General features: G+C 38.5%; 1 protein-coding gene across 1 annotated transcript in view; it reads right to left on the bottom strand.

Annotated features, from left to right (window-relative positions):
• Nucleotides 1-14,131, bottom strand: part of LOC122984057 (transducin-like enhancer protein 3-B) — a 120,703-nt gene that overhangs the window by 39,107 nt on the left and 67,465 nt on the right. The window lies entirely within an intron of this gene.

Below are 14,131 nucleotides of genomic sequence, written 5' to 3'. Positions count from 1 at the left end.
TTTGAGTTGTTAATTTTGTAGTTAAGTAAAACCAGGTTAGCTGTGGTGTGATTGTATTCCTATGGCCCTATTACCGTGGAATGTACTATTATTATATTGAGTGTTTGTTGTACATGCAGCATCAATTTGAAATGAGTTCACAGTCGTTGATACTGAAAACATGATTGAGCCCCCTTTTTTTCTCCCAGAGTGCCTGACTGAGTATTAATGAATTCAGAATGGCTCTGCCTCCGGTGCTGCCTGTGATTAATAAGCTCATTTAGTCAGCACTTATTGTGACCAGGTCTACAGGCCAGCCCAGTGTAAGGCTCTTTAGTGGGCTGGTGTTATTTTTTGTGATTATGGTCCAAGTGGCTGCTGTAAAAAGCGGGTCAGCAAAATGACCTTATCCTGTCCTTCAGCTGGAGAGTGAAAGGGAACCTAGTGACGACGGCGAGTCCCACTTTGCCTCTACCAAATGAATGATAACATACCCAGGGAGGTGCTAAGTGCCCCTTCCCCTACTGCTCTTGCTACCAACGAATAAAAGGATACTGCCTGGCTTAGCTGGAGAAGAGACGACTACCAGATAGTTTATATTTTATGGCTTGGCAGAACATGCATAACGTCTAAGAATAGGTTGTTTTAAATGTCAATATAGCCGGTCGTAAAACACAGCTGGTGTGATTCCACTGTATTTATATATTTAACTTTGTAATCATAAAGTAATGAACAGCGCCTGAATGACTGACTGCCTGGTTAACAGGTAGCTTTTATAGACCGGGATGAAATTTTGATTTCATACATGTTCAGTTATCCGACACAAACACAAATAGAAAAATATGTAAATGAGAACAGTTAATCGTGAGATCAGCTTAAAACACTCTGATCACAGACAGCAGGAGGGGACTGAACAGAGATTTGACCAACTGAGACTCAGCAGATTAAAAAGACAGTTTATAGTTTTCATGTTCTAGTGGCCGCAAGGACCTATGCAGACACTCAATGTAGCATAAACAGGACCTCGTGTGCATCTGCTTCCGTTTGTGGACTGGTTCGGTATATTCATGTGTCCTAGTCCTCACCAGATGTTGGTTGTGATGCAGTTTTGTTGTTTGATGACCAAAATAGGTCAAAGAACAACATATTTTGTTGATTTAAATTGGACAGAAATCTTCACGAAAACAACCTGAAGACTCAAATGATGGTGCATGACTTTTTTTTTTTTTTTTTTTTTTTAAATATAGCTGCTTTACTTTGGACACAGTTATATCTTAAAGAGTCTACTCATTACTGATAAAATTGTATGAAGACATCGTTATCTCACCTATCTCCTTAACTCGATAATACATGTAATACATGTCTGTTCATTTGTTATATCTCATAGATCCATTTATTATATCTTACAAAGTCAGCTGATTAATGAAAGGTCATTTTTTTTATTTTGGTGACACTGTTTCAAGATTTTTATATCTTGTTGCATTGACTCATGAAATCAAACAAGAAGAAAAATTATTTTAAAAAATAAACAAACAAACCTGTGGCAGGGGCTGAATCTCTGGAAACTGGAGATTGTTCGCTCAACTGCATGCCGTCTTGTTACAACATAAAATTTCTATTAGAAAATAGGAAAAAAGGATCTACCAAGTATGTGAGAGCAGCCTGACATCTTAGTGACATTTCAAATGTCTTCTCCATGTAATGATCTTTTTTTCATCAGTCACTTGGCAGGCTACCAGAGAACTGAGTTCATTATGAAGCTGAGAAAAATATGGTTTCCAAGGGAACAAGCCCCTACATGCAGCCCCTTAGGACTGTAGGCAAGATGAGGTGTTTGCACTCATGTATACTTCAGAAGGAATTGTGTAGCGTTTATGCATGCTTATGGAGAGTATGCAATAGTGTGCATGGCCTTGTGTGTGCTGTTTTTGTGCATGTGGACCCACTCAGCCTTGTGAGATAAATGGAATGAGGTAAATCACCTGGGAGATTGCAGCCAGGCCATCGATTTCACGGGTCATCAGATAACACCGGGGCTTGCTGAGCACATGCCCTTCAGCACTAGGCGAAGGCTATCATTTAGCCAGATCAATAGCTCTAATTACCCTGCTCCACCCATTGCAATAAATTCAGAACCTATCATATTGTCTTCAAAGAACTGGAATGACTGGAATGGGGAAGTATCACTATTGTAATCACACCCAACTTACGGTATTGTTCACAGAAATTTGATTATTTTTGGACATTTTGGTGTCCTATGGTCAGGCATCCACTGCCGCCCCTTAGGGGACTGATCTTGTCCTAATACTTTTAATAATTTTAATAATACTTTATTTGAAATTTAACTTTAGACTATTCAACTTATGGTCTGTATCATCAACATCATATAGATTGTAAATTATAACATTTACATGAAGACTAGTCCCTGTCTTATCCTAATTTTAATCATATTTGGCATATGATCTGGTTATTCATAATCCTGTGTGATTCTTGCATTATCCAGGTTTTGGATCATCTGTGCGTGAGTGTCATTAACTGAGTTAAAAGATGTGAAGCAATTTAGATATGTTTTATAGCTGAGTAGCTCTGCATTTAGAAAATATAAACTTCTCATTCCCTGTATGTACTGTACTGTATTGTGTTGTATAGTTGCCTATAATATTTTCTATAATATCCATAGAGAGGATCAGTCAGTGTGAATCTGTTGCAGGAAAGTCTAGACCGGATTACTCAGAAACTCCAACTTCAGCATTAACAAAATACTGTTTTCAACCAACAGTGTGTTTACCTGTTAAATTTCACTAAAATAGACACAAAACATATGCACTGCTCACATCATTCACTGTTGCTCTCTGTCATATAATAAACTGAAACTACTGACTGCTGTTTTCATATTTTTTGTGGATCAGTGGGTCACTCGCTCACTGCTCCGAGCGGTCAGTGTTGTTGTAACTCAGCACAGTGAGGCGTTTTAGACAGCTGCCATTTCAAAAGCTAACATCTGTATTAATAGCCAATGCCTGTTCATTCATTTTAATAACAGATCATTGTTAATCATTACATTATTTCATATTGTTTAACTTTCTGAATACATAACTAGAGTTTTGGACACACCTAAAATATTATCCGCACCCTGGTTATGAGTCTTGTCTAGGATTGTGTCACGATAATTGCATTGAACATGAGTAACCTGGTTATACGTACATGATTCTTACACAGCAGCATGAGTAAATTAACCACAGGGTCCCAAAGTAAGCAGCAGCATTTCGGGGCTTCTTGTTGAGAAAAGATTTGATTTTGTCATAACCAATCACTAGTGATAGACATATCCAGCCATTCTGATATCAATTTTAAATCGATATAGAGGTTGCAATAGCCAGCGTAAATGTTAGCTCAAGTTAGAGAATGGAGGACGCTACTAAGAACAGAGATGATAATTGATATAAACTTGTATAGAAAAATAAAACACATGGCAGACTAGAGGATTCCCACAAAACGAAATAAGAGTTCCCTCTACTGAGTCCAGTGTTTTACTGTAACAGGCTGCCAACTTTAGTCCCGCACAAATGCTCTGATTGGCTCAGTTGTTTTTTTTCTGACAGCCAGTCTTTAGAGGAATACCAGACCTTTGAATCACTTTGAAATATGTGCTGTGATTCAGAGGTCTGGAACCAGGCTCAGATTCAGTCTGTATATTTGTTAATGTGAGAATGAGAGCTAGCAGCCTCTCACACCTATTAAGGAAGCACCACAGCATGTTTCTAAGGTCTTATCAATCAAAGCAACAGCGGTTTTAAAGATGTTGCGTGGGTTACAAAATAAAACAGAAAGTTACTGTGAGATAAATACACTGATCACGAAAACAAGGACTGTCAGTTGCTAACGTGTTTTTTTTGTTTTCTGAGACACTTCACCGGATTTGAAACAAAAGAGCTCATGCAGTGTAAAAGGAAGCATGGGACTTTGTGATGGAGTTTCCCCTTCACTCGCTGGTCTAGTTAGATTTCCTCTCAGCACCACTTCTGCTTGATGTGTCATTAACTTAGCACACAACACGCACACACACACGGGCAAACAACGTCTCGTGTTAATATCTTCAAGCCGTCCACTTAAAAGCAATGCTGTTGTCAGTGTTATGCCCTCCCTCCTTCTGTCCCTCACCTCTAACATGCTGAGTGCTGCCCTCCTGCTATCTGGTTTCTCCACACTCAGAGCTCTGCAGTGGTCCACTTATCACTGGGGCTGGCAAGTTGCCCACTGCCCATCACTTTCCGTCTTTCGGCTCTCGCTTGGATGAAGAGAGCGGCTCTGTCACTCATGTGGTGGCAACTCTAATGTGTTCAACAGCCCAGAATTATCATGAGACAGTAGTGTGGATTTGTATGTTCATGCATGCATACATGTGCGTGTTTGGGCTTCTTTAAAGTAAAGCCAGCAAGTACAAGGTGATATTACTTGTCATGTTTTAAAAGAAGACATAAAATTGATCAATTTTTAATTAATTCCGGACTCCCTATTGTCTCAAAGAAGTGTGTGTTTGTTTTCACCCACAGTCATGTCTGTTTATATCTCTGTGTGTATATGTGTGTGTGTGTTCATCAAAGGTCTATCAAACCGTGCTGCCTCCATGCTGGCAGGACATCGCAATGCAGGCACATTTCCAAACACATCCAAACATGCCCAGCAGCGGGCCTCAGGGCCAGTGTAGCTGTTTAGCCCATAATAGTGACTGATTAGAATACCAGTGGTGAGAACTGAACCCAAAGCAGTTGTTGACAAGGGATATTAAGCAAAGTGGGGAGTCCAGCCGTGGGGATTTGATGATGCCACCAGGGAAACATGTGCTGGCCCACACAGTGGTTCTCTTTAACACCATAGCATCCAAACAGCTGATAACTCTATCCAGGGTCTAAAGAAGGGTTAGACCGCTTCACCCCACAGCCTTACAAGAGGAAACTGAAAACTAAATGATTAAGCTCCATGACAGAGCGGACTTGTGTCACCACTCTTCCATGGTTACAGTTTTTTTTCCATTGTTTTCTTGGCTGTTTGTCATCTTTCCTCTGGTTACTCTCACCACAAACACCACAACACTATGAGATGACTAGGAAGCGCCGATCCTAAATGCAAAATTTTATGTTACTGCTTAATTATACTTAATAATATCTTGCTAATCAAGTTCCTCAGTGTTTAATAGAGGAAACACTTAAATGCACATTTATTATTTATTTATCGTTTATGTCAAAATTTATTTTTCTTTATCTTCTCTGGCACTGCATGTCCAATCCCTCAGTGAATTGACAAACTTCCACTGATCTTATTAGTACATCAGGAACTGAAGGATGCAGCAGTTCAACCCTTTGTAAACTCGTACCAACTCGATGGATTTTAAACCCAACAAACAAAACTAAATTATTTTCAAATGTCCGTTGAGCCCTACCAGACTAAATAGTGCAGATAGTGCAGCATAGTGTTTTAAAAGAAGAATAAATACCCTTGTGCACTTTCTTGCTGAGAGTTACACGAGAAAATCAATATCAATATACGCTAAATGTGAAGCTGCCACCAACAGGCAGTTAAGACTAAACAGCTGGAAACTCCTGACTGATTACCTCACGATAGCCACAAGACTCCACATATTAAATAAACATTCATTAAACGTTCGTTTGTGAGCTTTAAAAGGTGCTGGTCGGCAAAGTTTTTCCAACCTTGGGACCAAGCCAGTTAAGTTTATTAACTACTAATTTGCAAGAGCAAATACTTTTTAAAGAAAACATAATGCTTCCAGAATTATGTTTTAATCAACATGATAAGGAAACATTTAATGAACATATGAATATAATGTCTTCCGTTTGTTTTCTCCATAATATCCACCAAAGACAACTAAAAGATGATAAAAGTTTTTATAGTTATGTTTAGGCAACTCAATATACTTGGTTGAGGTGACACAAGAAAGGACATGTTAACTTCTTTAATATTTGACCACAACCTTTATCTTTTCATAACCTTAACCAAAGTGTCTGACCACATGGAGGATGCAGGATGCACCTTATGGTCTCCGATGTAAAAGTGCTTTGTGTGCACAAAAAACTATGTACAAGAACGTAATAACACTCTCTGGACTTGAACATTATCCATATAGCAGATAGATTTCCTAAAAAAAAATATATTAGCCAAATCTATTAAGTAGTATATAAATATATTTTTATAGGGGACAGACTTGGCACTAAAACACACACCAGTTTCTTTTATCACTTGTGTATTTTTGTTTTTTTTAAGTTTCAAACTACTGTATCCTGCAGAGCAGAAACACCATTAAAATTATCCTAAAACGTGAAACACGCTAAAGTATTAATGAGGTTTTGGTCTTTGGGGAAATCTAATGTAATTCATTTTGTCATTGACAGAGAGCTATTAGCACCGTCCAACATTCCCCCAGAGATCCACCCTCCATGTTTGATTGTGTTTCACTGCTCTACAAAGTGCCACCTCAGTGTAATGAGTTGTTCATAATTTGTCACCACTCTGCCTCTTTCAACAAAATAACCTTTTGTTCTGCTGCGCGGTCCACCTCACTGCACTCTCCCAGGGAAGGCTTTTAGGGACATCTACTTCGGAGAGGAAGGGCTGCACGATGCGTGGAAAAGGAACATGGAAGACGACATCTCTCTTTACTTACATTATTCATGCAGAAAAATGCATTTAGCTCCAGTCTTTTCAAAGCTAATATTATGTTAATAAGGACAAGGAATCGTGCCAGATATAGTGCACTTAATAAAAGGAAGAACATGCACCCACAAACATTAAAAAGGCTACTTTTAATGCACAATGCACCATGCACCGGTCTCATCCCTGTATGCATCGGTTTGATGGTAATGGTCCATTTAGGTTGATCTGAAGACATGGAGGCTGTGGTAGAAGTGATGCACAGGGGTGTCCACACCATGTTCTTGTGAGCAACAACAGTCTTTTAAGCAAAATTACTAAATTTCCTACAATAAAGAAGTCAATCCTAAAATATTGTGGGAATGATTAAAGACATTTTTTTTCTGATACCAAGAATTTTTTTGTGATATAATACTTTATAACACTGGAAAGAGCCAACAGCTTCTTATTGTTACCCTTTTTCATTAGGTTTCAACCTGCACCCCAATATGATAGATGTGAATTAGTTTGAGCTACTTGAAACTAAAATAAACAAAATTACATAAAAAAAAACCTCAACAGCAACATCTCTTTCCAGAAACAATATCCCAATCGTCTACAGACTGCATTGTCAACAATTTTGATCGGAGCTACTTTCTACTAAAGAAGTAATCCCAGTTGTGACACTCACTGCCTGCTGGGTGAAACTCTACTATAGCCAGATATATAACAAAAAGCAAAAGTATGAGGAAAGCTGGCACAATCTGAAAATATTTCAAATGTACCACCAGATTGTAGAGACACCAACTATGTTAACAGACTTTGCACATGTAAAATGTGTGCTAGATGAAATTATGGCAGATTAGTCAGAGTTTAAGATCATCAACACACTGCTTCCCATTGTGAGTAAGTAAAAACTGTAATATTCTTCCAAATACAAGAAAATTACATTATTACCCAGTAAATTTCATGAAATATGTTCACCGGCCTACATTGTATTGTGACTTTAAGTGTTTAGTCTAATTTCAAATCATGTAAAAAAAGACACAAAGGAAAGTAAGCTGCTCATAGTCATAGCCATATTTATATACACACTACAACTATTCATGCACATTCAACACCTACCACTTCTCTAATCCACAATATCTAAGTTAGCAGCAAGCAGTTTCTGCTGCTGTGCATTATTACAAGTGTTACGTACTTCTTTGCGAGTGCTGACGACTTCATTTGCTGTTTTTATCCAATTTTACAACACGGTTGAATATACAGGTGAACCAGAAAATATATTCACATTATTATAGACTTCCAGTGAATGTATGAAAGTCACAAAGCATTATGTGGCCTTACTACAATCACTGATTTTATGTACTCCATATAAACCTACTTAAAGCCTCTTCTCACTGGATGTATTATTATTTGTTCACTTCCTATGTTCAAAAGCAGATGGGGGCATGGTCTTCTCTGACAAGGCTCCCTGCCAATATTAGCGGATCACACAGTCTTTAATTTATGACTTACTATAAGACCCCTTTATTTAGTGAAGTCTACACCAAAACTCTTATCATGTCAACTCTTCTGTTTGCTTCCTTATTTTGTTTGCTTAAAGGGCGTCAAGTAAAAAGTACAGCTTTTGGTATGTATATATCCAAAGTGTATTTGTTTCTGATGTATATATCCAGAATGGAATTGTTGATTCCATTGTTGAATTTTCGCTTTTTAATATGCAATTACAATTTGACAAAATATATTTTTTTTATCTTGAAGACAGAAAAAGTCATATGTAATTCTTCACCAGCAGTAATTTAGTTTCTGATATGATATTGAAAAGAAAGAAATGTATCAGTTTTGACTGATTAAATTGTAATTAGTGCATGACAAAATGTCTTTAAAACTTGTGTGTTTAATTATTTGAAATTAGCTCTAGGTCCACTTGCTTTTTCTAGAGCTTTCAACTGCATCTCACTGCCTTCCTCAGCAGATTATGGAGCACACCCCAGTAAGTGTACATTGATTTTGTTGTTGTTGTTGTTGTTTGGTCAAACTATTGTTTCCAAGGTCAGGCATGTACTTTCATGCTAAATGTTTTATGATTGTTTTTCTTTGCGGTCATAATAAAACCTGCATTCATTGCTTTTCTTGGCCACTTGGGGGCATTTCTTTGGCACACTGTAAACACATATCTTATAAAGTTATTATGACGAACATGTTATCAAACATTTGCGTATTGACACCTCCAGCAATAGGGAGAAACATTAGCATTCATTTGGTGTCATGTTTCCATCCACCTGATAAATGCAAGAACAATAGTCACTCTCCAGCAGATAGTTGCTAACTAAGTATTTGGTCCTGGGCAGGTAGCACATCAAGGTTTTATCTGAACACGATGCTGATGAGAGCGATGAAACAAGTGGACAGATAAAACAAAGTTGTGGGCCGATAGTATGCAACAAATCTTTTGAGTAGTGTATGTCTTTGTGTGCTATCATTAGCACATCATCTGACAAAATAACACATGCACACTGGCTTATTATTGGAATATACACATTCAAGTACATTATAAAGCATAAACATATTGCTTTCCAGATCTGAGGAATAATAAGTTTTGACTAAAATGCAACATTACATTTATGTCACTGCTGTCTATATTTGTATAAATGTGTTTGTCAGCAGCTCTAATCATCCACAGAGGAAACATGTTGAGTAGTAATGGCTCCTTGCCTACAAATACAAGACTGCATAGCCTACACACATCCTCTCAGTGGACATATGTTCCACCACTATACTGTATTCAGTTGAAACTAAATGAATATGCAAAAGAGGGCTTTCAGTTCAATCAGGAGCACAGAGCTGTCAAGTAGAGAAGATTGTTGCCAGAGGGGCCTCGCCAAAATTACAATTAAGCTGTCACAGCCAGAGTCAAGAACACCCTCTTCAAGCCTTTCTCTCATTAATTGGGATTTGGGGAGTACCTGGGTCTCCTTGGTAGCGAGGTTCAAGTGGTTGTTAGTGAATGACAGAGCGACTCCTTGAGCCGCTCCATCTTCCAGGCCTGAGAAGATGAGATTGTTACGAAACGTGATCAACAGCCTCTCAGGGGTCACAATGTGGAGCTTTAGCACCTACATGTGCTTTAGTTCATGCTCTTTGTAGCATCACTCACAAATGTGTTTTAGAAACTGGCTGAAGTGCCTCTCAAACAACAGACAGTTCTCTCATTCAAAGTACCACACACGCAGAACACCATCTCATCCAGGGTCAGGCTGTTTTAAAGTGGCTTTGGGAGCTGATGTCTTTATAATGTGTTTAGACAGACATTAGTCCTGTGTCTCATTCATTTGAATATTTGTAGTCTGTATATAGAGTGCTCAAACTTTAGCCGCAACGCAACCTAACATCATCCAGCAAGATTCTGCATTGGCCAATCACATACATGTAAGCGCACATTGCTGGTGGATTCATTTGTAATGTAAATGCTGTATTTCTACAGTCGACCTCACGATCGTGACAATGAAAGATAAAATGGTTGCTGGACATTACACAAACCAGACGACAAATAAAGAAAAGTTTTGACCTGATGATGGCGCTACATGAAAAGTCAGAGGATCACCAAAATTATTACAGTTTATCCTGTGTTTAATGCTGATCTCTGTACCAAATTAAACGGAAATGTATTCAATAGTTGTCGAGACTTTTTACTCAAAACCACAAATATGAACCTCATGAAAGTGCCGGCAGAAATGTCAGGAGATCACAAGTCATGAGGATACATCATCTGGGAACCATGGATGTCTGTACAAAATTTCATGGCAATCCATCTCATAGTTGTTAGCAATATTTCAGTTTAGACAAACCATGGCTAAAATGGCTCATAAAGATCCACATAAAACACATGTGTGGTTATATAGCACTACATCCAAAATGATACAGTTTAAGATTAAATAAAGAGGCTGCACTCAAAGAGTTAAGATTTGCTGTTTTACGCAGTCTAAGAGAGCAGTCTGGGTCAGAGAGGTAACAACAATTAGATCTGTACTAAACCACATCTGCCTTGAAGTCATTTAGATGTGCTCCCAAAGATAGCAGTTAATGAGATTAAAGAACTGTGATCTAGCTGTGAGTAGCCAGCTGAGGGAGTCTGAGGTAGGCGGATAGAGCTGAAGACAAGCTGTACCGGCTCAGACCGAGAAGAGAATCAGCAGTGTAGGGGGAAGCTTTTGTCTCGGTGATCCCTCCAAATTTAAGTACTCTATTATTGTCAAACGAGAAAATCAGGATGAAAGCATGGATGTCAGAATTAGTCATATAAAATAATGAAAAATTTGTCAGGGGCATTTATTTGTGAGATCTATTATATCTGGGTATGTGTATAAATATGAGGATTGCGACATTTTCTTTTAAATTGAATCCAGTATGGTTTTTGGTTTCAGATTTATATTTTTAAAACCCTAATACTGTTCATAGAAACAGATATATTTGATGATATGTAAACTGAGACCTATTTCTATTAGGTTATTACTGTGTTGTTCTTTCACCAGGAGGCGAAAAGGCTGAGGTCTCCTGGTAAAACAGCAAGGTTTTAACACTGACAGCTAAATGACACTGCACAAGCAAAATGAAAACATGCCTTAAAACGACAAGTTTATGTTCAAGTGACAAATTACTCTGGCGATCATTCCATAACCCAAACCCTTCAGTTACTTTAACTCAATCCTTAATCTTTCCCTAACCCTAATCATGTAGTTTTTTGACCAGTCTTTAACCACACCTTAACCATAGCGGTGGCAGGTCAAACATGTTTTAATCATTTGTAAAAGTTTGGAAATCACTGACACAACATGTCCTCCTTTAGGTTTTTTAGCTAAAAGATTAGCTGATTACTTGATTAGTTAATTAACAACAATTTTATATAACTGATTAATCTTTTAAATCAGTTTTTCGTTCTAAGGGTGAACATTTGCTGGTTTCAGCTTCTTAAATGTGATGTTTTCCTGGTTTTCTTTGTCTTAAATGACAGTCAACTGAATATGTTTGGAGCTTGAATTGCTGTTTGGACGAAAGAAGACATTTGAAGACTTCGTAAGACTCAAGGAAATTGCGGTGGGCTCTTTTTCAATGTTTTCAAACATTTTATAGACTGCACGATTAATGGAAAAAGTATTTGGCACATCAATCAATGGTGAAAATAATCATTGGTTGCAGCCCTTCTTCAGACTGAAAATATAACGTATTGATTCCTTTACAGTTGCACAAATGGCTATGAGCTGTAAGAGGAATATTTTCCCTCCAACTTTCTAAAGACAGTCTTTGCTCTACTATTGCTACATATGAACTGAGCCATGCTTTAGGCCGGAGCTGGATGTGAAGGCTGGAACATGCCAGAGACAAGTATTCATTATGTCAGAGCTGTTGTTGAGCTGTTGTCAGGAGGACCAAAAATTCTAGTGGCATACTGTAAGTTGAAGGTACAACAGCAGCAATATGCTTATGCTGATCCAACTCATATCTGCCTATGGTGCAAAAACAAAGGCTATCTGTCTCTAGAGGCGCTACTGTGAAGTGTAAATTCCACAGCCTTGCTGGAAAAAAAAAAAAAAAAAGACATCCCCCTTTGGCTTCTCCGTTGTTCCTCTACTTGTTTTTGCCACACAGAGACATAACGAAAAACCCCTCCAGGCACAAGACTTCACACAAGCCCTTCAATGCTTGGCAACTGACACAGGGGGGCTTGTTAAAAATACCCATGCTTCTTTACTGTCTTTAAGAACGAGTCTTGCTCCAGCCATCACATTGACAAACATGGGTGGGAAGAGAAAACTGATAGGAGGACAGAATGTGTTGAAACATTAACACACAAAAGAACAATAAATTCAATCAATATTAAATGGGATTCAGTGGCTCAACCTGATGAAGAAGAGGAAGAGGCCAATTCCCCACAGGTCTTCCCTCACACCCACATAACCGTTCAAAAGACAATGATAGTGTGTCAGGCATTAACATGTGCAGGACTTTGCTCTGATCAATACAAGATGCATACTCTAGCAATTCTTGATTGATGAAATATTGATTTCAGTTCCTCCCTGTTCCTAATTTAACCCCATTAAACATCCAGCACTCTAGTTTAATTACCGACTTCAGTATTATAACACCTCGCTTTGCTGAGTGCCGAGGCTGTAAACATCATCTTGATGTGATCTGGGCCTGACACACTCTGAGAGTGATTAAGCAAATCAACATAAATTAATGAAACTAATAAATTACTGCGTGTGATGGCAATTTTCTCGCTTGTCTATGCTAATGAAGTTCTCAAAAACACTCTCCCTACAATGCTTTAATTATGTGCTTGTGCCATGAGATTTTTGTAAAACAGCCCTACTATGATGCTGCCATAAACCCAACAAATAAAAGCAATTATGATTAAAAGAAAGCTGGAAACAAAATTTAGATTTAGTCCCCTAGCTAATGGGATTAATTTACTGTATATGAAGATGCACTTAAAAGACATCACGCAGTGTTCCCACACATTTTCATTTCTTCATCTGAATTCTTGCATTTCAATTAAACTTGTGGACCATCCTCAGTGTTAAAAAACTACAAGAACCTTTCAAACCTGGTTCTCAGCCAACACTGACCATCTGTGCGCCACATTTCGAGCAAAGGTTGAAATAGCCAAGAGTATCAAGGAGATTTTCCTTGTGCGCCTAGAGCAGCCAACACATAAAAGGACTGGATGAAGAACTACAGGCACAATCTGGATACTATTCAGAAGATAGTTCGATTAAAAGCAGCAGCTGACAAGGTGAACAAGCCAAGAGTCTCCTCGCTGTCTCAGTTAACCGCAGTCCTGCTTTTCAAAACAGCATTGACAAGCTGGGTCTCAACATAATTGGACAAGCAACTGATTACATTTACAGCTGAGTGACAACGCACCAGGAGAGGAAATGAAGTCATGAAAGTTTACCCTGTGCAATTTTGTAAATCATTACTCTGAAATTGGCCTAAGATCACATTTGCTGGCTCGGTGCTGTGCAGGCCGGGCCAAACATCACATTTGGGAAATATAAACTTAAATCTATAATACAAGGATTTCATATTAGAAAGTGCGGCTGGATATCGTCAAATGAATGTGCAGTTTATGGACAATTTATGAGACAGAAAGTCCCAAGCAATGATGAGAAAACAGTCTCAGCGTGGCAGAACTGTTCAGGCTTTCTGCTCCTGAGAACTGAAGCAGTGCAGGTTGCTAACCTCCCTCGTCAGATGTCCTCACCAATACTATAATTTGGTTTCCTTTGAGAGCTACAGTACTTAGCCCTGTTGCCAAGGCTGAGTGAACAGCTTCCCCGCTGGACATCTTAATGAGATCTGCACAGGTGTCACCATAGTTCCACAGCTGTCTGGAGGCTCCTACATAAAAAGACAATGCACAGAAGTGGAACAGAATATCAGCACAAATATTTCACCAAACAAGCAAATCCTGCTTGATTTCAAGGAACAACAAGAGCCGAGG

The sequence above is a fragment of the Thunnus albacares genome, chromosome 1 (assembly GCF_914725855.1).
Source record: "Thunnus albacares chromosome 1, fThuAlb1.1, whole genome shotgun sequence".
In the NCBI taxonomy this organism is placed as follows: domain Eukaryota; kingdom Metazoa; phylum Chordata; class Actinopteri; order Scombriformes; family Scombridae; genus Thunnus; species Thunnus albacares.
This window is presented reverse-complemented; position numbering and strand designations above follow the sequence as displayed.